This window comes from Loxodonta africana, chromosome 9 (genome assembly GCF_030014295.1).
Source record: "Loxodonta africana isolate mLoxAfr1 chromosome 9, mLoxAfr1.hap2, whole genome shotgun sequence".
Taxonomy (NCBI): domain Eukaryota; kingdom Metazoa; phylum Chordata; class Mammalia; order Proboscidea; family Elephantidae; genus Loxodonta; species Loxodonta africana.
In genome coordinates this window covers 49,428,830-49,454,263 of record NC_087350.1, presented here as the reverse complement: position 1 = coordinate 49,454,263, position 25,434 = coordinate 49,428,830, and positions in this window count along the sequence as shown.

Genomic DNA, 25,434 nt, shown 5'->3' with positions numbered 1-25,434 from the left:
CGTGCTAAGTGCTTCATGCAACTATCTTATTCGGTTTTCGCAATAGCCCTGTGAAAATAGTTCTTTTTCTAATCTGTATTTTCCAGCTATGGCATATGAGGCCCAGAGAGGGGAAATGACTTCCCCAAGGACACATAGCTGGTAAGAGGCTGAGCTGGGACTGAAGTCATGTCAGTCTGAACCCAAACCCATGGTCTTTTCCAGTTCTCTCTATTACCTCTCTGCTCATGAGCTGGCAGGGTAGGGTCAGGGCAGCTGACGTCTTAAGACGTGAGAAATGGACAGTTTTTGCAGGTCCAAGAAGAATGGCTGATGTGAGCAGGAGAGAAGGTGGATTTGATGGAGGGGTGGGTCTGAGGCCTGTAGGGACATTGGGAAGCAGTGGGGCAAGGGAGAAGGGGGAAGGTAGGGCAAGACTTGGGGATGGCTGAGCGCATGCACTCTGAGCCAGACAAACCTGGGTTTTCATCGTGGCTCTGCCACCCACTCTCTTCATGGTCTTGGGCCAGTTTCTTCCCCTCTATGAAGGCTAAACATGGGGCCAGCCTCCTAGAATCATAGAGGTGACTACATAAGTTCATGCAGGTTTGTACTCAGCAGAATGTGCCCGGTATATGCTAAGTACCCAATAATGTGAGCCAATATTGGTTCTATTAGTAATATAGGTTAGTATTAATATTTAATAATAATCATTCCTTTTTTTTTGCAGAATTTTACTAAGAATCAGAGATAATATTTCAAAATTCCTCGAATAGTATCTTGTACATGTTGGGCACTTCACAAATGTAAAGATTCTAAGTATTTTGTAAAACATACATTTATTTATATGCATATATATACAGAAGAGAGTTTGGAAGGAAAAATACCAAAATATCAACAGTGATTTTTTTTTTCCCAGGGCAACGGAATTGCAGGTGATTTTTTTCTTCTTTGTGATTTTCTGTGTTTTCCCACATCTGTAGCAATAACGAGATATTGTTTTTGCAACTGGAAGGCAAAGGCATTTGAGAACAAAGCCAGAAACAAGGAAGCTGCCCTGGCCGGGTCTGCAAGGTCTCCCCTGCCCCCCAGCTGTCATCCCCAATGGAGTGCTTCATTTTGGGGGGAAGAGGGCCTGGAGAGCTGGAGCCACCCTGTCCTCCATGGGCCTCAGACCCTGGATCCCTGCAGCTCCAAACTTGGGGCGGTTAGGACTTCCATCTCAGGCTACTTGCCCCAGGAATCCCTGAGGCTGGACTATGACCTGGGGCCTTTCTAATGCTTCCTTGAAGTTGGGGGCACCTCCTGGGCAGCCACCAGGTCTCCAGTCCCCCCACACTTCAGGGGCACCTCAGTTTCTTCCTTCCCACCCCAGCACGGCCCAGCCACCCCCAACTGATGGCATATGGAATGCAGAGACAATAGAAGCTGAGTGTAACCACTGTTTACAGAAAAAAATGGTACAAGATTTATTTATTGGAAGGTGACTGAGGAATATGAATTCTACACTCCATTTAAAATGCTTTTTATTTCTCTCAGCCTTGGGGCTCAGAGTACATCTAATTTCACCCACAGCTATAATTCTCTACCAAACAGTTCCTGCTGCTCCTCTGGGGTCCCCAGGAACCGAGTTAGTTTATGTCTGCCACTGATGAGGCTCAGGCAGGGGCAGAGACGCTACGTGCCAGCGAGCACGGCAGCCCCTCCTGCCCATCCCCCCCTGACATGTATGTTCAGGCATGTGCATGCACACTGGGCCAGGAGCTCCGGCTGGGGCCTGTGGTATACCCATGGCACCAGGCCCCCCGGCCTGGGGATGGCTTGAATTCGAGCCGCCGAGTGGCCCATATCTCATGCTGGACATGTTGATTGCTCCAACCTCAGAGCTAACAAACAATTAGTTTGTTAGTATATTTATCCTGTGAACATTGGAGCCTGTGATTACAAATCCAATAGTGGGATTGTGGTAGCATTTGGAGATAAATCTGTGCTCCGGGCCTGGCGGTGTCAGTGGTGGGGGCGGGGGCTGGGCACCAGGAAGGGGAGGGGAGGCATTCCAGCGGCCTGGCCTGCCTGTCTCTGTGGCGGTTTTTCCAGTGGTTTGTCGGCCTATCTGTCTGTTGGCTTGCTTGTCTGTCTGGATGCTTCCCAGCCCACTTGTCTGTCTGCCTGTCTGGCTCCTTCTCAGGCTCATTGCTCTGAGGATCCCCAAAGCTGGGCTATGACCCAGCTATGGCTCTCTGTCCTTCCCTCTATAGCAGGCTCTGGGGCTGTAGAAATGTAATCGACGGTCTCATGCCCTGGAATTACTCACATTCTAGTTGCAGAGACAAATGACACCAGCCCAAGGTGATCAGTACTGGACAGAGGGCTGGGTAGGGGGAGCATTTGGCAGCTCCCAGGAGGAAGGGGCTAACTCTGCCCAAAGGTCAAGCCACCTCCTCATTGTCTCTTTTGCCTTTCTGCATCTCTCCTCAGGGGTCTCCTATATTAAAAATAAAAGCCCACTCCCTGCCTCAACAACCCACACCATTACATTTCCTTCACTCCTGTAGATCTTGACCCACTGCCCTCAATCCCCTCTCCATTACCCACTAAACCCAGTTGCCTCCTTGAAGTGAAATTTGATCCTATTATGGACCTGCATCCTCCTGGTCTCTCACCCCTGTGGGCACCATCAGGCTCCCTCCTCTCTGTGACTTCTTCCCCTTGAGTCTGCCACGATGCTGTGGTCCATTCTCTGGCCATGTCTTCTCCAGCTCTTCTTTCTCTGTTCGCATCTTAACTGTAGCTACTCTCTGGGGCCAGCTCTCAGCCCTGTGCTTCTCTCTTTCCTCACCCCTCCCGTGTGAGTTTATCCATTACCACAGCAATTCATACATCTAAGCCTCCAGCCCAGAGTTCTTCCATGTTGTTGTTACTAGGTGCTGATGAGTTGGTTCTGACTCATAGTGACCCTCTGTGCAACAGCATGAAACACTGCCTGGCCCTGTGCCACCCTCACAATCGTTATTATGCTTGAGCCCATTGCTGCAACCACTGTGTCAATCCATCTTGTGAGGGTCTTCCTCTTTTTTGCTGACCCTCTACCTTACCATGCATGATGTGCTTCTCCAGGGATTGGTCCCTCCTAATAACATGTCCAAGGTACGTGAGACCAAGTCTTGACATCCTTGCTTCCAAAGATATTCTGGCTATACTTCTTCCAAGACAGACTTGTTTGTTCCTCTGGCAGTCCATGGAGTTCTCCCATAGTTCTGGGTTTTCCAGGTCTTTCACTCACCATGCCTCTGAATTCAGGGTTCAGCCAGTTCTGCTATCCTCCCAGTCACCAAGCCAGACCAGGGAGCAGTCAGTCATCCTTGATGAGTTCTTGTCATCAAGACAGTTTGTTAGTATATTTATCCTGCGATAAATACACCTCAGCCAGGGAGTCACTCAGGACTGTCAAGTTCTCCTCCTAACACTTCTCACACCTGCTCTCTCCATTCCTCCTCTCACTGCCCGGTACAAACTACCCATATCTCTCACTGGTTTGTCTGCAGCAGCCTCCCAACTGGCCCCTTAGTCCCAGGTCTGCTTCCGCCTCCTCAATCCTCAACAACTGTGTCCCAGCGTTCCTAAATGTTGGAGGGGAGGGCACAGGCAAAATCTGTAAGCCGAGAATAATGATTCTTGCTTATTAGGGATGTTGGTGGAACTTAACTAGCACTCAATGACTCTTAGTGGCCAACATGTATTCAGTATCTTCTGTGTATCTGGTCCCATGTCATACAACTTACCTGATGGTCCTATTTAATTTTCACAAGTATCTTGTGAAGCAGGTACTATTATTAGCTCCATTTTACAGATCTGGAAACTAAGACTCAAAGAGTTAAATAATCAGCCCAAGATCCAGGGTTCTGCTCTGAAATGCTTCCAGAGCTGCCTCAGGAGGTGCTTGGTACAAGCTAGACAGAGCACCTGGACCTTAGCAATGGCTCAGGGCCTGTTACCGCCTTTCCTCTGAGGTCCAAGGCTATCTGAGGGCTCTATGGGGTTCCCTGTGTTTGTGAGGAGGAACCTCAGGGCCTTGGCCAGTGTTCAGATGCCCACTGGACTTAGCCTTTTAAAAAAATTGAGTTATAACTCACATACTATAAGATTCACTCCTTTCAAGTGTACAATTCAGTGTTTTTTAGTATATTTACAAGGCTGTGCAACCACCACCACTGTCTAATATCAGAATATGTTCATCACCCCGAAAAGAACCCCTGTAGCCAGCAGTCACTCCCCGATTTCCCCTTTCCTGAAGCCACGGGCAACCATTAATCTAGTTTCTGTCTCTACGGATTTGCCTATTCTGGACATTTCATATAAATGGAATCATGCAGTATGTGACTCTTTGTGTCTGGCTTCTTTCCCTTAGCATGATGTTTTCAAGGTTCATCCAGGTTGTAGCATGTGTCAGTACTTAATTCTTTTTATGGCCGAATTATATTCCATTGTATGGATAGACCACATTTTATTTATCCATTCATCCATTGATAGGCATTCTGGTTGCTTCTACTCTTTGGTACTTATGAATAATGCAGCTATAACCATTTTTGTACAAGTTGGGTCTTGAACCTAGCTCTATCTGATTCCAAAATCCCAATTTTAAACCCAAAACTAAACTGCCTCTTAGTTGACCCAGCAAAGATTGTGGGAAGAAACAAGATATGAAGAGGAGGGGCTTGGCAAAGGCAGTGGGTTCCTCTGGTATTCCTTCAACCTATTGTTCCTTTTGTCCCACCAGTTCCCAGGGCTGCTCTTCACTAGGCATATTACTGGACACGTGAGCACATTATTAAACTCAAACCCCTCTTGCAGGCCCTAGCATGCCAGGTTAGAATGGTTTCTGAGATATGGAGCCCTCTCCTCCATTTTATAGGTGGGAAAACTGAGGATCAGAGAGTGAAGTGCCGGGTAGACCTAGGATTCAAATCCAGCTCATTTGCATCTAAAACCACCAGGGGTGTGTGTGTGTGAGGTGGCAATAGTTGGCTTGGCAGAGAGGACCGTGTTGTGTGCCCAGTAGGTGAAGGTGGATTTAAGCCAGGGCCACAGAGTAGGCAGCGTGCAGCACAGGCTAATCAATTTCTCTCTCGGTGACAATGTCCAAAAGGGAAATCAAGAGACAGAGGAATAGCTGTGGATAGGTAGAACTAGGACATGTCCTTTTTAAGGGTTAAATGGTTTGCACTTGACTGCTAACTGGAACATTGGCAGTTAGAATCCATCCAGCAGTACAGTGGGAAATGGAGATCATAATACCACCCACCTCAAAAGGGTAACTGTGAGTATTGAAGTGGGATAATGCATGGCAAGCGCTCAACACAGTAACTTCTCAATTAATAGTAGCTGAAATAGTATCAGACTGGGCAGCATTTCTTTCTGTTGTACATAAGGTCACATGAGTCAGGGCTGACTTGATGGCAACTGACAGTGACAACAACAAATAGTTAATGTCTAGGAAAAGGGAAAGAGGTGCAGGGGAGCTGCTAGGGTGGCCGGAGATGGGCTCAGGACTCTAATCGGGCTCTGCCCTTGGTGTGCTGTATGCACTTGGCCAGGGAGTGAGTAACTCAAAAGCAGGAGCAATGTCAGGGTAAGTCCCACATGCTGCTTCCCCCAAGAGTCCCCCAGCCTCTAATTGGCTCGTATGCCAGGATGATGATGATGATGATGATGATAATAATACCTAGTACTTCTATAGCATTTGCCAAGTGCCAAGCCTTGTTCTAAGCTCTTTATAATCACCCACTCATTTAATCCTTACAACAACCCCTGAGATAGTTTACATTTTATTATTCCATTTTACAGCTGAGGATATTGGGCCCAGAGAGATTAATAATTGTTACAAAGGTACATAGCTAGTGAGTAGCAGAACTAGGATTTGAATGAAAGTAGTCTCCCTCTTGAGTTTGTGTCTTTAATAGTCACCTGATTGTACTGCATTTACCTGGCTATCTACCTGGGCTGGCACAATTAGTGAGTGGATCCACTGTGACTTCTGGGCTGGGCTGTGAAAAGGACAGGGCTCTCTTGATGAACCCGGTCCAGGATGAACCCCAATCCTTTTCCTCTTCAGCAACCTTTGACAAAGAATTGTCTGGCATAAGTTACATATTCACTTGTATTTCTTTTCTGTCAATCTTTGAGATTCTTGAGGGCAAGGACCTTGGCTGGCTAACCTTGTATGCCTTGTGCCTAGCATATTGCTAGAATATTGCTGTGTTCATAAACAAAAACCAAACTCATTGCCGTCGAGTTGATTCTGACTCATAGGAACCCTATAGGAGAGAGTAGAAATGCCCCATATGGTTTCCAAAGAGTGGCTGGTGAATTTGATCTGCTGACCTTTTGGTTAGCAGCCAAATGCTGAACCACTGGACCACCAGGGCATCACTGGGCACATAGTAGATACTAAAGTAACAGTAATTTATTATTGTTGTTTTATTGTTGACACAAGTCTGGACTCTATTCCCTATGCTCTTTGAGGTTAGAATTTGGCCTGCTTCCCACTTACACATCTGGTTCTGAAAAGGCTCAACCTATATTGAGATGGGGTATGACCAACCTATGGATCTCTGAGTCCTAAGTCTATGGGCTAATTTCTGAGCTTATACCCCGCAAGTTGTAGACTCTTGCAAAATCTTTCCTACTCCATCAGCCAAAACTATTGTTATTAGACCATGCTCCTCTCCAACAGACCTACCCCCACCTTGGAAACTAGTTGACATTTGTTCCCTGAAGATGCCAAGATACACATAATCCTGATTTTACCTGGGGATGATAATGATCATTGCCATTTATGGGGCATTTACCACTTCCCACTTTAGCTCCAGCTGAAGAGTCAGAGTTGGCAGACCTTCTTCTGGCAGCCTAACCAGCACTAGGCTATTCTAGGTTACTGGGAGCCAGATCTCAGGACCTTCAATCTCTGATCTAGGGAGCTTTGAGTGGCCAAACCCTGCAGAGAGGAAATGAGGCTTGTGTCAGAGATCAATGTAGGGGAGTGGGCACAAGAGGCCCTGCCAGTAGGAACAGGTGGGAGAATCTTGGTGTCTGAATAAACAGCTTTGAAGGTATACCAGATCTCCCAGTTGGGAGGTAGAGTAATGAAGAGGCTAGGAATTCATACTTTGGAATTATTAACTCATTCATTCATTCATATTCATTGAGAATCTCTTCTTTGTCAATTTCTGGTATAGACAACAGGAATGGACACGTAAGTCCCCAATTTTACAGTCTAGACATGTGTATGAATCCTGCTCCTCTGCCTCTGGCTGTGTGAACTTGGATGAGTCAATAACCTTTCTAATCATAGGATTTTTATCTGCAAAATGAAGATAATAGTGTCACCTGCCTATTGAGTTGTTGGAGAATTAGGATAATGTATGTAAAGGGATTAGCACAGATTCTGGCACACAATCCATGCTCAACAAATGTAGGGCAAATACTGCCTCTTTGGACAATTTCTCAGTTTATTGTGGAAGCCAGCCTGAGAATCAGTTTCTGGGGATAGCCAGTCAAGGAAGAGTGAACTCAAAGATCCCCACAGGGCTAACGAGGAGCAGATCTGTCTCTGGAGCAGTACCTGACGGTACTCCTCTGTAGAAAGATTTCTTTAGATTCAGAATTTTCCATTGAATCAATAACCCTGGGCTCCTTATAGTCTCAGTCTCCAGATAAGTGTCCTCTTGGACCCCTTGATTAGAGTGTAGAAAGGGTGGGTGTGTGGTATGGACAGCTGCAGGGAAAGAAAGGAGTAAAGACCCAGTCAGAACCCTGGACAGAGTCCCTGATGCTGCTGACCATGGTCCTGATTTCCTTCAGCCACTCCCTTCTCTTTGGGGGAAATCAGACTGGCTTGAGGCTACTCGAGGAAAGTCTGAAATGTGTATGTGTGTGTGTGCGTATCCAGATCAAAGAGTGATTGAACCAGACCTCAATACATTGATTTAATCTGACCCCTCCTTTGGTCTGAAGGCACCAGGGGCCCCACACCAGGCAGGAAAAGAGAATGATTGGAGGAAAAGTAACATCATAGGATGACAGCCCTAGCCTTCAAAGAACTCTCCTCCATGCTCAGCAAAACTCGGAGAAGCCAAATCCCTGTCTTATGAAAAGAAATTGGAAGAAAATAGTAGGCAATATTTTTTGAAAGCTAGGCTCTTTACAAATGCTATTTTATTTAATACTCACAATTACCTGTGAAGTAGGGACTTACTCTCACAAGTATACATACGAGGAAGCAGAGGCACAGAGAGGTTAAGTAGCTCACCTAAGTTCACAAAGCAAGGAAGTAACCAGAGCTGGAGTTTAAACTCAGGCAGGCAATCTGAGTCCAGAGCCTGCTCCCAGCCACTACCTGATAGGACCTTTCAGAGCCAGACAGAATATTGTTCTGAGAGTGCATCAGCTAGAGGTTTCTGAGTAGGTTTTTGACCAAGACTGTATAACACCTTGCAAGCAGGCTGGGGTGGGTATTGCTCTATTCTTCCTCTAGAAGGGAATCCCTGTCAACTCTTTACAGCTTCCTCTAGGCATTGTCTTAGAGCAAATGAGAGTCAGCCTGATGTGACAGTGGTTTTTTTTTCTCTGTCACTGCCTCTGTGTCTGGGGTCTAGTGGATACACAAGTACATGGTTGTTTTGAGCAGTAGACTCCTGGTTCTCTTCCTTCCTCCTTCTCCCCCCCCCCCGGCCCCCGCTCCCAGCCACTTGGGTCCCTGATCTGGTTCAGGTCCATGCTAACATTGGAGTAGGACCCAAGATCAGCCTGGCTACCTATGGCTGGGGCCCTTTCACTGGGGGATGGCAGACTCCCCCAGGGCCTGGGATGTGGGCTAGGTCACTCTGATCTGATGTATGCCAGGGAGGCAACTAATACCCCAAACCAGCAACTTTTTAAGACTCTGTCTATCCCTACCCCATTCCCTGGCTCCTTGCCAGGAGCTCCTGACATGGCAGAAAGCAGAGCCATATAAAATATGATGCCCCGCTTTCCTTTCCACATGGCCATCTCTGGAGGATTGCCTTTGGGCACAAGGGTTGGTCTCCCACCACTGCCTTTAATAGTTGAAAACAAATTTTAGAACACCTCAGAGATCTTCATGCGCTCTTAACGAACTACAGGACACAACCCAGTAGGGTGTGTATGTCTGACTCAGTGGCTGTGAGAGATGATTTGAATGTGACTATTTTTATGTGCGAGATGTGACTCTGTATGGGGCTAAATATATATGTTTTCTCTAGGTGATTCTGTGAGAGAGAGAGAAAAGAGAGGAGAGAGAGAGAGATCCACCCTTGGGTGAGACCATGTGTACCATTTCAAGGAATGAGTCACCTCTCTCCCCCTTCCCTCCCCTCCCCTCCTTTCCCTTCCCCTCACCCACCCCTCTTCCCCCCCCTTTCCCTTTCTCTCTATGCTTTGGAATATGCATGTTTATGTGCATGATCCTATATCTATCTGTGCATTTCTCTGAAAACTTGGTGTGTGACTTAACCGGGTGTGTCTTCCACAAGGTCAGATATATCTATGTGTGTGGGCCTCAACATGCTCCTGTACATGCTTGTGGGCCTGTTTGCCATTTAAGTGCCTGTCTCTGTGACTCATGGTGTCACAAGGCATAGATATGGCAGTCTGTGGGGGTGTGATACTGACATTGTGCCAGAACCCAGCCTCCTTCACCAACCAAGTTCTTGACTTTTCCCCCGAATGGCAAAGTTGTTTCTTTGAAACGCTTCCAGCACCTGGCTTAATAGACCTTCCTGCCAGCATATTCCCAGTTCTGCACTGCTCCCCAGTGACTGGGGACCTTTTGTCAAGCACATATGAAATTAAGTGAAATAAAAATCATATTAAAAATTATTACCATCTAACAGCCATTAGTCTGCACACTGCTGTCAGCCCGTGATGGATTTCTCACTTACTTCAATGAATGTTCTAACGACAGTGATAAAATCACTCAGAAAAAATAGAATAAACTGTTAACCCTCTCTCCATCGACACTTGTTTTTCTTTGAGAAAAATACAATAAAGGATCTTGGTGGAAGGGGTTGAGCCATTTGTTACTCGAAGAACTGAGAGATGAGCTGGGTGCTGGGCTTCAATCTCTGAGATATGGTGGAGCATTTTGCTCCAGACTTGAGACTTGGGCTCTAGTTTCTGAGCTCTGAACTGAGATTTGGGCTCTGCATTAGACCCTGAGCTGTCAGATGAGGTAGGGCCTTTTTCTTGTATTTTAAACTTCAAATGAGGTTAATTTATTTTTTAAAAGATTTATTAAGCATATATGTCTGATAGGAGGGCCCAGGTGAGCAATAATGTATATCCGAACTGAAGCAGTAACTGATGAGATTGGGAGAGTGGGCGTATTAGAAAGATGCTTAAAAGGTAGTATAGACAGAGCTGGCTGATGGGTTTTGTTGGCAGTAGAGAGAGAGGTATCATGGATGTTTATCGCTAAAGTGACTGGAGGATGGAAGATGTTGCTCATTGAGATAGGGAGTAGGTGTTCTTTCTAGAGCAGGAGGGAAGAGTTCGGTGTTGAGTTCACTGAGTTTGGGGAGCCTCCGGACATCCAAGGTGGCTGTGGAGAAAGCTGCTGGACTGCTGGGTCTAGAGCTCCAGAGAGGGCCAATTTGGGTATCCTTGGCCCTAGGGTCAGTGCAGAAGCCAAGGGGTGGCTGAGATCACTCAGGGAATGTGGGAAGTGAGGAGAGTCACTTGAGGACAACCAGCCATTGAGAAAGCCCCAGACACAGAGAAAGAGTGGCTGGGAAGGAGGAAGGAGTACAGGAAGGCATGATGTTATGAAGTCAAGGGGGGCGGGGAGGATGTTTCAAGAAGAAGGCAGTGGTCAGCAAAGTAAAATGCTGCAAAAATTTAGATAGGAACTGAAAAGTATGAGAGGCTATTTGGCGGTCACTGGTGACTAGATTCAGAGAAGTGAGAGAAACGGGAGGGAAGTCAGGTGCAGATATACACTCACATGCAGAGGGTGCCTGAGACACCCACTTGCTTTGGGAATGACGGCTGAGACTCAACCTGGCCCAAATGCGGGAATGGGTATATGGAACTCCCAGGGCCTCAGTCATCATGATCTTGGACCTTGTGATGGTTAAGGTTCCATATCAACTTGGGTAGGCCGTGATTCTCAGTGGTTTGGCAGTTATGTAATGATGTAGTTTGGCACTTGTGTAATGATATAGTTATCCTCCATTTTGTGATATAATGTAATCACCTCCATGATCTAACTTGATGTGATCAGCCAATCAATAGTAAGGAGAGTTTCTTTGAGGGTCTGGCTTGCCTCCGTACATATGTACCTTCTGGCAAAGCTTTCTGGTTTTTGCTTGCTCTGAATCTTGCATTCAGCTCATCATCATCTGACCTCTGGTTCTTAGAACCTGAGCCAGTGGCCTCCCATATTGCCTGCCAATCTTGAGATTCATCAGCTTTTGCAGCCTGTGAACCAGCAGCCTGCCATCTTACCTGTTGATCCTGGGGTTTGTTAGCCTCTGCAGCCTGTGGGCCAGAAGCCTGCCATCTGATCTGCTGATCTTGGGCTTGTCAGCCCCTGTAGCTATGTGAGGAAGGAGAAGCCTTCAGCCTTCAGCCTTCAGCCTTCAGCCTGACCCAGGGACTTGAGACTTGCCAGCCTCTACAACCATGTGAGCTGTTTCCTTGAGATAAATCTCTCTGTCTCTCTATATGTATATAGCTATGAGTTGGAATCGACTCGATGACAGCGGGAGTTTATATATATATGTGTGTATATATATACACATATATATATGTATATATGCTTCAGTGGTTTTGCTTCTCTAGAGAATGCAGCCTAAGACAGACCTCTAAAGTTGTCTGCTATATTCAAGTTCACAGACTGTCTGAGGCAAACATGCAAGAGGCCAGGAATGTCTACTGGGCCCTGCCTTGGCCTATACAGACACGGTGTGGAGCCTTCCTGGTGTCACTTTGTGAGGGAGGGACCCCTGCTCCATCTTCAGGGCCCCTGCTCCATCTTCAGGACCCCAAAGATTCACAGATGCCACCAACTGCTTTGGGGGGTGGGCTCTGGGCTCTTTGGGTGAGGGCAGGGGCCTTGAGGAAGACATCAGCAGATGAAAGATGATGCCGAGGGGTTGGTATTCCCTACTGGACAAACTGTCATGCCTCCTCCCATCCATGAGGCATGGTCCCCACTGCAGGCTGAGAGAATAGAGTCCCTCACCTTCTCCCCAGAGCCTCTTTTGTGAGGCAGGTGGGGGCCAGTGCTGTTCACAATGAGTGTGAGGTAGCCGAGGCTAAGGGAAGAGAGGGAACACATAGCCAGCCAGTGGCAGAGTGGGAAGTAGGACTATTTCGGACACAACACATGATCTTCCCAAGTTAGGCTAGAAGAGGTATGCTGCTGGGCTTTGATCTCCCTGCTCCTCTCTCAGTAGGGAGATGTACCCCTTGCCACTGTTGGGGCAATGTGGACCTACATTTGTGAGGCAAATTGTCCGAAGAGGATGGATAGTACCTCAGGGTTTTTTCCCCCTGTAAACACAGCATGCAGACACGCACACATGGATACACCAATAGGACTCAAATTCTTTCTCCTTCTAAAACCAAAAAAAGATAAACCAGTTGCTGTTGGGTTGATTCTGGCTCATGGCATGTGTGTCAGAGTACAACTGCGCTCCACAGGGTTTTCAGTAGCTGATTTTTTGGAAGTAGATCACTAGACCTTTCTTCTAAGGCAACTCTAGTGGACTCAAACCTCTGACGTTTTGGTTAGCAGCTGAGTGTGTTAACCATTTGCACCACCCAGGGACTCTCCCACGTTGTCTACTTTCCCCTTTTTGCTTTGTAGGGCTGGGATGATGTCTGATCTTTTGGATTCAAATAACCAAACCCATTTTATCTGGCATGAGCTCAAGGAGATTTTTTTTTCAAGGACCAGGGGGTCTTGGGGAGGCCTGGGAGCAGGGTCAGAGAGCCGTCAAGTCCCAGGCAGCCTCGCCTTCTACCTCTCCTGTGTCTCAGCCAAGCATCTCTGTGCGCATGTTCCATTCTTCTCTCTGCAACTGGGCTCTCCTGCTTTGCCTGCCTCTCACGGCCTCTGAGTTTACATGTCTTCAGGGCAAGCCTCAACTGATTTGTGCCCCTCTATCCTGGGCATGGAGTCCCTGGGCCATTCAGATGGCTAATGTGATCGGCTGCTAACTGAAAGGTTGGAGGTTCAGGTTCACCCAGAGGCACTTCAGAAGGAAGTTCTGGCAATCTACTTTTGAAAAATCAGTGATTGAAAACCCTGTGGAGCACAGTTCTACTCTGACACATAGGTGATCACTGTGAGTTGGAATACACTTAATGCCAACTGGTTTGTGCTGGGCACAAATTCCACATTCTTGGGACTAAGAGCCTGATTGAGCCAGCCTGAGTCAGATGTTCACCTCTGGTCCAATCAGCTGTGGCTGGAGTCACATTTGCAGTAATAATAGTATCAACGATTATGATAACAATGATGGTGGTGATAACAATAGCCTCTATTCAGTGTGTAGTGTGTGCCAGTCATTATTTTAAGTGCTTTGCATGTTTAATTCCCCTATTCCACACAACAACCCTATGAAATAGGTACTATAATTATCAACCTCACTCTACAGATGAGGCACAGAGAGTTTAAGTAACATGCCCGAGATTACACTACTAGTATATAGCTAGGATGGACTAGGAACCCAGCAGTCTGGTCCTAACATCTGACATCTGACTGCTATACATACTGCCTCTTAAACATGGATGCCAGACATATCTCTGGAAGGGTGTAAGCTAGGAAAACACTCTAGAGGTATCTGCATTCGAGTTCACAGACAGTCTGAGGCAAACAGCAAAGAGGCGCGGGTGGATGCCAGGAATGGGGATGATTTCAGGCACAGAGGAGAGGGGTTGGGGCTGTGGCAAACTAGGCGAGTTCCTGCCTGGGATCCCATCAGGAGACTACCAAGGCAAACTGGGAGTGCCCATGAAGGGTCAGACCTGGGGACTTCAGCTTGAAGCTCACAGGTGTACCCAGGGATGGAGTTGGGTGTGGGATTTATGGAGTACCCTCAGCTTCCCCACACCAATCCCAGACATGAAGGACTCTGGATCTGTCATCACACTGGGCTCTCATTGGCTAAGGCTTGTGCAGGGTGGAGCCCCAGGGGCATCTGGGAGAAGCTGGAGCCAGCAGGAGATGACGTGATGGGCAGCCTCATTCCTGGTCTGTGGCATGTCCTTCTGAGCACATCCCCACTGTCAAACCCTTGTCCTAAGTTCAATCCATGTATCTTCACTAGGGGCTCCTCTCTTCTTTAGGCGTCCAAGGCCAAAGTTTCCCTCTTGGAGTGTCCTCATTCCTGGAGTGGCAGAACAACCTGATATCTAAGAATGTGGACTTTGAAGTTAGACAGGCCTGGTTTCAATCCTGGATCTATCACCATCAGCTGAGAGAACTTGGGCAAATTTCTTCTGAGTCCCTGTTTCCTCTTGTATAAAGTGGGGGCAATAACAGACCTCTTCCACGAGGTTGCATGAGGAGGAACTGGGATAATATATGCCAAGTGCCTGCCACAGAGTGGGTACTCAATGGGTGTAGCCAATAGTGATCTAATCCATCCTTTTGTCCAAAGCCTAAGTCATGCCCCTCCCATTCCCAGCGACATACTTCCTGTCTATTTCTCTGTTCTGTGTAGCTGGTAGCTTAGCACAGGGCTGAAGTTTTCTGTGAACTGCTGAGCTATTGAAGGAGAAGCTGGTGTCCCTTCCAAATTGGGTCTGAAGTGGCCTCTGAATGTGCTGCCATCAGCCCCTTCCTTCCCCCTATGCACTGTGAGGACCTGCTTCCTGAGCAGCCCCGGCCTGCAATCTGCTGTGTCATCCCTGAACTTCAGACACATCAGCATCTTGACACCCTTGGCTGGGAGGGACGTGCATGCCCAGCTGTGGGCTGAGATCAGGGCCTTTCTCCATGGTAGATTCTGGCCTGCCACCCGAAGGGACTGGAAACCTTCTAAGAGAGTCCTGGAGATCCTGATGATGTCATGCTGGAGATGTGGGGCTGTGGCCAGAGGGAGAGAGGGACTTGGGAGGCAAGGGTAAGATGGCAACCTTGACACCTTGGGAAGTGGAGCCTGGATTAGAAATGTGAGGAAGTGATTGTGACCCCAAGGACAATTGTGGCACCAGGACCCAAGTCCAATCTCAGGGATAATATTTAGAACCATCAGCCCCAGCTTGGAAAAGTCACCACACAGAGGTGATGGATTCCTCTAAGACTTGGCCCAAGTATTTCTGGTGGTATCTCTCATGATGGTTTTGGGGAACAGTAATTCCAGCTGTCCTGGGACTAGAACTCATCAGATATTTACTATTGGCCTACTGTGTGCCAGCGACTGGAATTGGTTTGGCAGATAGGCTCATGGAGGAGGCCACTAATCCAACCACCACACCACTATCCGTGGTAAACAGTGACAAATGCTGTTAAAAAAAAAGTCCAAGGGGATGTAAGAAGATATAACAAGGAGTCCAATTTTGACGGTGGGTTCAGGGAATTTGAGCAGAGACTTGAGGGATTAAGAAAGAACCAGGAAAATGGGGCAGAGAGGTTAGGCAAGGTATTCCAGGTTGAAGGGACCACACAGAATGAGAGGGAAAATGACCAGTGAGTGAGCTGAGAGGGAGAGGAGACAGGGTGGGGGAGCTGGAGAGGCAGGGTCTTGGAGGCCATGGGGAGTCACTAAAGGATATTAAACAGAGAAGTAACAAGTTCAGGTTTATATGCATATTTGTTTTGTTATGGTAAATATAACCCAGTGCTGTCGAGTCAATTCCGACTCATAGTGACCCTATAGGACAGAATAGAACCGCCCCATAGAGTTTCCAAGGAGCACCTGGAGGATTCGAACCGCCGACCCTTTGGTTAGCAGCCGTAGCTCTTAACCACTACGCCACCAGGGTTTCCATGGTAAAATATATGTAACAAAAAATAGCCATTTTAATCATTTTTAAGTGGGCCATTCAGGGACATTAATTACATTCACCATGTTGTGCAACAATCACCACCACCTAGTTCCAAGTTTTTCATCCCTCCGAATAGAAACTCTGTACCCCTTAAGCAATAACTCCCTATTCCTCCCTCCCCCTAATACTTGGTCATCTCTAATAACCAAATATGTATTTGCCTATTCTAGATATTTCATATATGTGGGATAATATAATATTTGTCCTTTTGGGCCCAACTTATTTCATTCATAGGCATAAATACGCTTATTTCATCATAAGCATAATGTTTTCACAGTTCATTCATGTTGTAGTGTGTATCAGAACTTTATCTTTATGGCTGAGTAATATTCCACTGTATGGTTACACCACATTTTGTTTATCCGTTCATCTGTTAAAGGACACTTGGGTTGTTTCTACTTTTTGGCTATTGTAAATAATGCTGCAATGAACACTGGTGTACAAGAATCTGCTTGAGTCCCTGCTTTGAAAGGTCAGGTTTATGTTTTGAAAAGAAGATGGAGGCTGCTGTATGGAGAGCAGGTGGTGGGTGGGGCAATGGCAGCTGGATGACAGGTTAAGAGGCTCCTACACTTGTCTAGGCTGTTGTGCTGGAGCAGATGGGCAAGGCCAAGGGAGGGAGGAGATGAGGCCTCAAAGACAGGCAGGGCCAAGTCTCATAGCAAGCAGAGCGCAGACATGAATCCTGGTGACATCCATGGGGCCTGGATCAAGTAGAACCTGAAGTTGGACCTAGCTGTGGATATTTCAGTCACAGTAGCAACAGATTCCCTTTATGCTTAAGCCAGTGGGAGTTGGGTTTTCTGGCTCTTCAAACAGAAGATTTCTAATGGACACATAGAGAAGGAGAGCAGGTAGAGTTGGCAAGAGGAGCCTAGAGGGGGCCCAATGTGCCTTGTACGTCCCTCAGAAGCCTGTCTGTTACAAGTGTAGACACAAACATTCCTACCCTGCTGAGCCTGAGGCTCACAGATAACCTCCTCCTCAACAACAACAGCAACAATAACAATTCTCCTTTCCTGAGCCATCCGCACCTGGCATTGGCATCACCTCCTGGCAGCCAGGATAGGGATGGAGATGGAGGAGGAGGAGATGGGGTCATGTCCATTCATGAGTGTGGTGCAGTTGGTTACTGATTGGTTACTTTTGTGTGGCCTTTCTAGCCATGGTCTTGTAACCCCCACCCAGGTGACTGGGAGGGGCTGTGTGATAGGGAAATCCAAGGGGATTGATCAGTTTTGCCTTAAAGGAGAGCCAATTCCAGAGCAGAAGAGAGGAACCCACCACTACCAAGGAAGGAAAGACCAGCAGGAGAGAGCCAGCATCAGAGACCTGGCAGCAGGAGACAGTGCAGTGGGCTTCCCTGCCCATGGAGGGAGAAAGCTGAGTGTCTTTGGGCAGAGACTGAGGGCCAGGGAGAGGCGTGCCTGTGAGCACAGCTGGGAAGAGGCTGTCCTGATGGAAGAACTGTATCCTAAGTGTTCCTGAGCCTGAATTGTAACCTGTTACTTCCTTAATAAACCCCATAGTCATGAGTATGGTCTTTGAGTTCTGTGTGGCCATTGCAATGAATTATTGAACCCAGCAGAGTAGAGAGTGTTATGAGAGGGATGGTTGGTGTCAGAATTACTGAAAATAACAGAGAGCAGAGGCATGTCTGGCCTCTGCCTCATGGGAGTCAGGCTTTCACTGTTGATCTTGGTTCTCTTTCCCCCTTGTGGGGTTGCAGGAGATCAGACACCGCCCCCCCCCAAGCTGTTCTTATAATGAAATGGGTCTGAGGGAGCTTCCAGGTGACTGCTGGGCAAGCCCTAAAGGTGTAACCAGGGACCAATAAGCAGGGTTGACCTGGAAGTTGGGGACTCTGGCTAGCTTTGGGCCAGAGTCCTTGTCCACAGAGGGAGGAGGCACTGAGCCAGGAGCTGGTGACGCAGTCCTCTTCAACCCAGTTCCCTTCATTTCAGCACAAGCTTGAGAACCTACTGTGGGCCAAAGTTGGGGCTCTACTAAGAAGTCAGAGCGACAGAGCCCTAACCTTGCTAGGGATAGGGAAGGATCTCACTCCCAGCAGAGAGCTGGAGTGCTGGGCAGGGAAACTGAGGCAGGAACCTGGCATACTAAGGCTTCAGGATAGCCCTCCCACCTCGAGACCACAGTGGTGAAGATAAAGTACCTCTGACCCTCGAGTCCCCAGATTTGCTTCCTGCCCTGACCAGTGTAGGGGTGAACTTGTGCAGTCCGGAGCTGATGGGGCAGCAGAACAGGGATCACACAGAGGCGTCGAAAGGCAGACCTGGTGACCTGCACCGAGGGTCTTAGCTGAGCCATTGGGCTCCATGTGGGTTAGTTATCTTGGCTCAGTAAGGGTGCTAAGGACTTAGGCTCCCTCAGGCCAGAGACTAGAACTGAGTTGGTGGGAAAGTGCATTGACTGACAAGAAGCCTGCTGGGAGTGGAGGGAGGTGCCTGGGATCGGGGTCTCCCCCTCGTTAATTGGGTGTGTGTGTTCATGCAGCAAGAAGATACAAAGCAGGGCTTTAACTATGGCACAGAACTCTGGAAGACCTTGGATTCTGCTGGCTCTTAAGCCTTGGGGATTCCCACATTCTGCGGGGTGAAGAGCGTGGCTTTGCACCACTAAACCCCGGGACTGGAAGACGGACTGATTAGGGGGATCTTGGAGACAGGATAGGAGCTTCTGGGTGGTGCAAATAGTTAAGGTGCTCAGCTGCTAATCCAAAGGTTGGAGATTCGAGTCCACCCAGAGTTACCCGAAAAGAAAGGTGCTCTACTTCTGAAAAATCAGCCACTGAAAACCCTGTGGAGCACAGTTCTACTCTGACACACACAGGGTTGCCATGTGTCGGAATTGGTTTGAGTGCAGTAGAATCAGGTCTGATTCACACCTGGGCTCCACCACTTAGAAGCTGTGTGACCTGGGGCAAATTCTTGAACCTTTCTGACAGATGTCCTCCTCTGTAAAATGGGAATAGTGTCATTTTGTCCCTGGGTGTCATGCCTAGAACAGAGTACGGAGCATTTGGTAAATGGGGTGGATGTACAGTGGGGTTTGACATTCCTGGGTGTTTGAAGAACCAGGGTGGTTGCAGTTGCTTCAAGGAGAAGGAGGGGGTTGGTGTGGGTGGGTTGAGGGTGAGCAACAGAAATATGGTTGTCACCTCCTAGCCCACATCTGAGCTGTGGAGAGATGGTGTCCAGGCAGGGGCTGAAGGACCATTTTCTCTGGGGAAGCTGGTGACCTGGGGCAGTGGCTGAGCTGCTGTAGGCCCAGTGAGAGGTACATTCTCCCTGTGTCTACATGAACCCTGAGTGGCTTCAGCTCATTGAAAGCTGCAGAGGACACAGGTCCTTTGGTGCCAGGAGGGCCTGCAGACCTGGGCATCACAAACAGTCCCTTGGCAGGGTTATAAACCTTGCTGAGAGGGACAGTGGAAGCCAAGCTCTGGCCAGGGGATCCCTCAGCTGGATTTGTGAGTGAGCCTCAAACCTTGACATGGGGCCAGGGTAGGCTAGGAGAGAGCTGTTCGTGACCTCACACATGTTCCTCTCGTCACTGGGGAATTCAGAGCCACTAGGAGACAGTCCTGTGCCTGTGTGTGTGTGTGTACGTGTGTGTGTATGGGGGGTGCCAGGGAAATATATAGCATGCAGATAAAAATGATTCCACTGGGGCGAGATCTGGGGGTCTTAAGATACAGGTATGCATGTTAGGGTGAATTGGAGGGCATAGGCAGATGCCCGCCTGGTCTTCGGTGTCCAAGGAATGAGGCACCAGGGTGATGCTGGGAGCATGTGCCCACATACCAGGGTCGAGACTAGGATGAGGGAGAGAGGTGTGGGTGCAAATGCAGGGTCAGCACCTGAGAGTGATGTCTGCTTGTATATTGTGCCCAGATGCCTCACTTGCATCACCCTAGTCCAGCCCTGCTGCGTACGTATCGCCTCAGCCTGTAACTGGTTCTGCAGGAGAAAGACGTGCAGTCTGCTTCCCGGTAAAGATTATAGCCTTATACCCTATGGGGCAGCGCTACTCTGTCCTATAGAGTCATTATGAGTCGGAATCAACTTCATGGCAATAGGTTAAGCCTCATAGAGTTTTCTGAGGGTTGTTGTTGTGGTTAGGTGCTGTTGAGTCAGTTCTGACAAATAGCAACCCAATATACAACAAAATAAAACGCTGCCTAGTCCTGCACCGTCCTCACAATCGTTGTTATGCTTGAACGCATTGTTGCAGCCACTGTGTCAATCCATCTCGTTAAGGGTCATCCTCTTTTTCGCTGACCCTCCACTTTACCAAGAGCAACGTCCTTCTCCAAGGACTGGTCCCTCCTGATAACATGTCCAAAGTATGTGAGACCAAGTCTTGCCATCCTTACTTCTAAGGAGCATTCTGGCTGTACTTCTTCCAAGACAGATTTGTTTGTTTTTTCGGCAGTCCATTCAATATTCTTTGCCAACACCATAATTCAAAGGTGCCAGTTCTTCTTTGGTCTTTCTTATTCATTGTCCAGCTTTCGCATGCATATGAGGTGATTGGAAATACCAGTCTTGGGTCAGGTGTACCTTAGTCCCTGAGGGTTAAGAGGGTTAAATGGGTTAAAATATGTAAAGCCTAGAACAATTGCAGATCCTGTGAAGTGCTATACACATCTTAGTTACTATTGTTGTTGTTAAGTCAGAAATCAGAATTACTTGCTATAAATGGAAGGCAATTATAAAAATAAATCTAATGAAAATGCAACAGCGTTCTTAAATTCCAGCCAGTCCCTGCAGCCTGCAGAGGGCTCCAAGCCCGGGGCCTGCAGTCTGTCTTTAAAATGGCGATTTGCGACGTTGGAGAGGCATTTGACGTGCCAGCACCAAACAGATACTTTCTTCTTGACCTGAACAGAAGGTCTGAATACAGTTAAAACGGAAATAACTCTGCCACCCCCAATAATGCAATGGAATTTACTGTGATACCAGTGTCCTGTGTCCCACCCTCTGGGAAGCACCCAGGCAGTGGGTCAAGGGCTCGGCAAAGAGGACGCATAGACATACAAACCTGGGCTAAGCTCTGGGGCTTTGCCAGTTACCAGCTGTGTGGCCTGGGCAAGTTTCTCTACCTCTCTGAGCCTCCACCGCCTTACCTGAAAAGAAAGCAAACCATAGGCCCTCCTAAGGCTGCTTGAGCTCCAGGTGAGGTGAAGCCTTCAAGGGCTTAGTGCAGTCCTGGGCACATCACTAGGCTCTTGTGACATACAGTAAGTCAGGGAGGTCTTTAGACCCACATCTGGGCCAGGGCTGGAGAAAGTCCAGGAGACCAGGTAGGCACACACAGGCAATATTTAAGGTTGCAATTTGCAGACACAGCAGGTTGGGCCATTTCTCCACAAGCAGCTCTGGGTTCATGTATGATTTCGTTGTTTTAAAGCCAAGAAGCTTGCAGAGGAGGTGCAGGTTGCCTCTGACGGTGGCCCTGGGAGCCGTGGTGGCTTCCGCACCATAGAAGCTGCCTAATAAGCTGCTGAGGTGGCCAGCCTGCAACCACGCTTGCTAAGCAGAGCAGTGAGATGTGACTGGGAGGAATGAGGGCCCTGCCCAGGCCTCCCAGCACATGCTCACTGCCAATTTGCTGGTGACCCTGCTCCAGGCTCTTAACCTCAGTGCCTCAGAGTCTCCATCTGTAAAGTGGTGGTGGGGGGTGGGGGTGGGGGCAAGAGCTGCCACCTTTGGGTCTTGGAAAGTTCCAGAAGGGGCAGCTGAGGGCATGGGAGGCACTGGGGGTAGGGCCTGGGTTCCAGGGCCAGGTCTGTTGGGATTCTCTGTGTGACCTTTGGGCAAGTCCCTGTGCTGGTCAGGGTTTCAGTTACTCACGGATTCTGAGGGATTGGTGTGGGTGGTCCCCATGAGCTCAGTCTTGCGGGCTGCGATGCTGCAGGGCTGCGAGGAGACAGTCCAGCTGATGTGGCAGAGGGAGAATTGCTGCCTGCAAGACACCTGAGCAGCTTCCCGCCCCCTTACAGAGAGGCCCTGGGCTGAACAGTTAACAGGTGATGTAGAGTCTGAACAACTGGGTTTTGATGTCAGTCACACCTGGTGTAATTCCTGGCCCCAAACCTGCCCCTGTGTGCTTCTGGGCAAGTATCTCCAACTCCCTGAGCTTCAGTCTTCCCATTTATAAAATGGGGGTGACCACAGTGTGCATGACAATAACACCATGAGGGTGAAAGAGCTTGGCACATTGTCCAGCTTCTGGAAGGGCTTAGTTAATGATGGATGATGCTAATTATAATATTAGCAATAATAATTAGTATTGTGTTTTACTGTTGTTCTTATTGTTATTGTGCAGACTCAGAACTAGGGGAGTGGCTAGATAATACAAAGGTGGGGAGGCCAGGGTGGGCCAGGGCTCTGGGAGCGGAGGGGTTAAGTCTCCATGGAAACAGGCATGCATTATTTACGCAGCCTAATGAATAAAACATTTATGTGGTAGGCTAATAAATTCCCTCACACAAAGCAAAGTAAGCTATGATTTAAATATCGGCCTCTGCTGGCTGGCTGAGTTATGGAGCCTGCTCAGGGGGACCCTCTTGGTTTTACACCTCCATCCGCTGGAGGGAGGGAGGAAGGGAAAGGAGAACAGAGGATGGGAGGGAAGGAGAAAGGGAGCAGAGAGGGAAGAGAGAAGGCCCTTCCAAGACCTCAGAAGGACTTCCTGGGCCCTCCTGACCCAATGCTTGACACCCCTGTTGTCACCTGCTGTGGCTCAGCCCCTCCCAGCCCACAGCTGCTGTGCCTCCAGGGTGTGGAGGGCAGATTAGGGGACAGGCGGGGCTGGTCTCTGCCTCAGGACTGGCCCTTGTTGGATGGAGGTGGTCAGAGGTGGCAGTTTCCTGGGGTTTCCTGGGAGGTGGCATCTTTACTTGAGGAGATGGGCCGCCCTCTGGGGTTTGAGGGGTGGAGAAGTGCCCTGGGCAAGAGCACATCAGGAGGCTTGGAGGCCCACCAGGACCACTCCTGGGCAGTCTGGAATCAAAGTTGAGGAGGAGCTGGGACAAAACATAGGGGCTGAGATGGGGGTCAGGGGAGGACTTGAACAACAAGGGGCGGGGGCTGGGAGCCCAGGAGGGTAAATGGGAGCACTTCGCCTCTCCTCTCCTCTCCTTTTCTGTCTTATCTCTTCAGGGTTACCTTGTTGCTTTGATAAATTTCTCTCTTTTTCCTGTTTCTGCCTGTCTATCTCTCTCTGTCTCTTTTCTCTCTGTATCCCTCTTTTTTCTGTGATTCTTTTGGTCTTTTTTTTTTTTTTCCTGTCTAACTGTGTGTCTCTTTTTCTATCTCTCTTTGTAGCTCTGTCTCTTTCTAGCTCTCTCTGCTTCTCTGTCTCTACCTCTTTGTCTGGGTCAGTTTCTCTCCGTCTCTCTTCTTCTTTGACTCTCTGTCTACCTGTGTCTTTCTCTCTCTCCTAGTGGACTCTCAGATGGCTGCATGAGACCCCTCACTGGCCTCTATGGATGGGTGCTTGTGTAGGAGGAAAAGGGGGCCCTCCTTGGGTCCTGAGGGGTTGAATAGTATGTCCAAGGGACATTGGGGTTGTTTTGTGGCAGTGACCCTGGAGAAGAGGGCATGCTTGGGACCAGAAAACCTTCCCCCAGCAGGGAACAGGCACTCAGAAGAAAGAGCTTCCCAGCTGGCCATGGATCTGGTTGGAGACAGACCCTTAGGGGAGATGTTGGTACATAGTGACTCTGCTCTGGTTAAGCCCTGGAGATGGAGCCAGACAGGCCTAGACTGTAACTGGGCCATTCCACACACTACTGGTTTGGCTATGGGAGAGGTGTTCAGCTTTTCTGAGCCTCGGCTTCCGTACTTGGGGTCACAGTACTGGCCTCATGGATTTGTCATGGGTGTTAAATGAGATAATGTATGTGAAGGGTCTGCACACAGTTGGCACTATAGCTATTTGAGCAGGGATAGCAAGTACATCCTCTTGGGGGATTTGATTATTGGCAACGAGTCTTCGTCTCTTCCTCTATCATGTCCTTTGTCATTAGACTTTGCAATTCCCCTCTGCTAGAGGTGGAGTGAACTTCTGTGCCCCTCGACTTTGGGCTTGCCCACATGACTTTCGTGTTAGCAGATGTGATACAAACAGAGACATGAAGTGAGCATATATGACTGGCTTGTCCCCTTGTACTTCTGTCATTGCCATGAGAATGACTCATCCTGGCTAGTCCCCTGATCCTAGGAGGATGAAGATATGTGGGGCAAACATGAACCCAACCTTCAGCTTAGAGCCAAGTTCAGCCAAGTCCAGCCTAGGTCAGTCAACCAAAGCAGTCCACTGACAAGTGTTAAATGCTTCTTGTCGTATGCGTCTGCAATCAATTGGTTGTTTGTTACGTAGCAGAAGCTGACTGATGCATTCTTCTTGGGTCTTCAGCGTAAGCATCCCCAATTATCCTAAATGTTTTCCACGTGATATGATCTTTTTTGTCCTCCTCTCGAAAAAGGAAAGTTTAGGCTTAGTTGTGGGTACAGTTGCCTAGGCAGGGGCCTGGCCAGGGCAGAGAAAGCCAAATGATTTACTGACTTGTGGAAGGAAAGGACCCAGAAGGGTGTGAATCTGGAGCCTCTCCTGGCCTGTGATATTTCTTTCCTTTGCCCCCTGTGGGCTCAGAGACCACTCACACCAACACCATGTGGGAGTTACTGGGGCCCCTTAGCCAGGAGATCTTCTCAGTTCTGTCCTCAGGAGAAGTCACAAAATGGAAACATGACTTGACCCCTGGGGAAGCCTGACAAGGGATTTAAACTTGAACAAGTTCTTTGCATTGGATTAGGCCCTCCTGGCCACAACCTGGGGAAACTTGGTCCAAGCCAGTGGTACTGCCCAATGGCAGTAAGACTACACACTTGGTATAGCCCCTCCCTTCTCCAACCACTGGAGCTTTAGCTTCTTTCAGGGCTGCAAGCAGGACTTGCAAGCTCCCTCATGCAGAGGCTAGGCTCCCATACCCTGGTATGGCCGTGGCAGATATTTGGTATCACAAATGCAATTCAGGATCCTCCCTGGAAAACCCCATCATGGCAGAAACTCATGGGGTTCCTTTCCTTCTGCAGGAGGGCTGTCCATGACCAACAGCAGTGACCTTTACAAGCTTCAGGGTTAAGTACCCCTTGCTTCAAACACTGGCCACTCAGTCCCTTGCTCAGTGAAGAGTTTTGGACAGGATACACATTGATCAATGGAAAACCAATGGGCCCTGCTATGGATTGAATTGTATCCCACCCCTGCCGCCCCACATATGTGCTGTAAATCCTAACCTCTATGCCTATGGTTATAATTCCATTTGGGAATGGGTTGTCTTTGTTA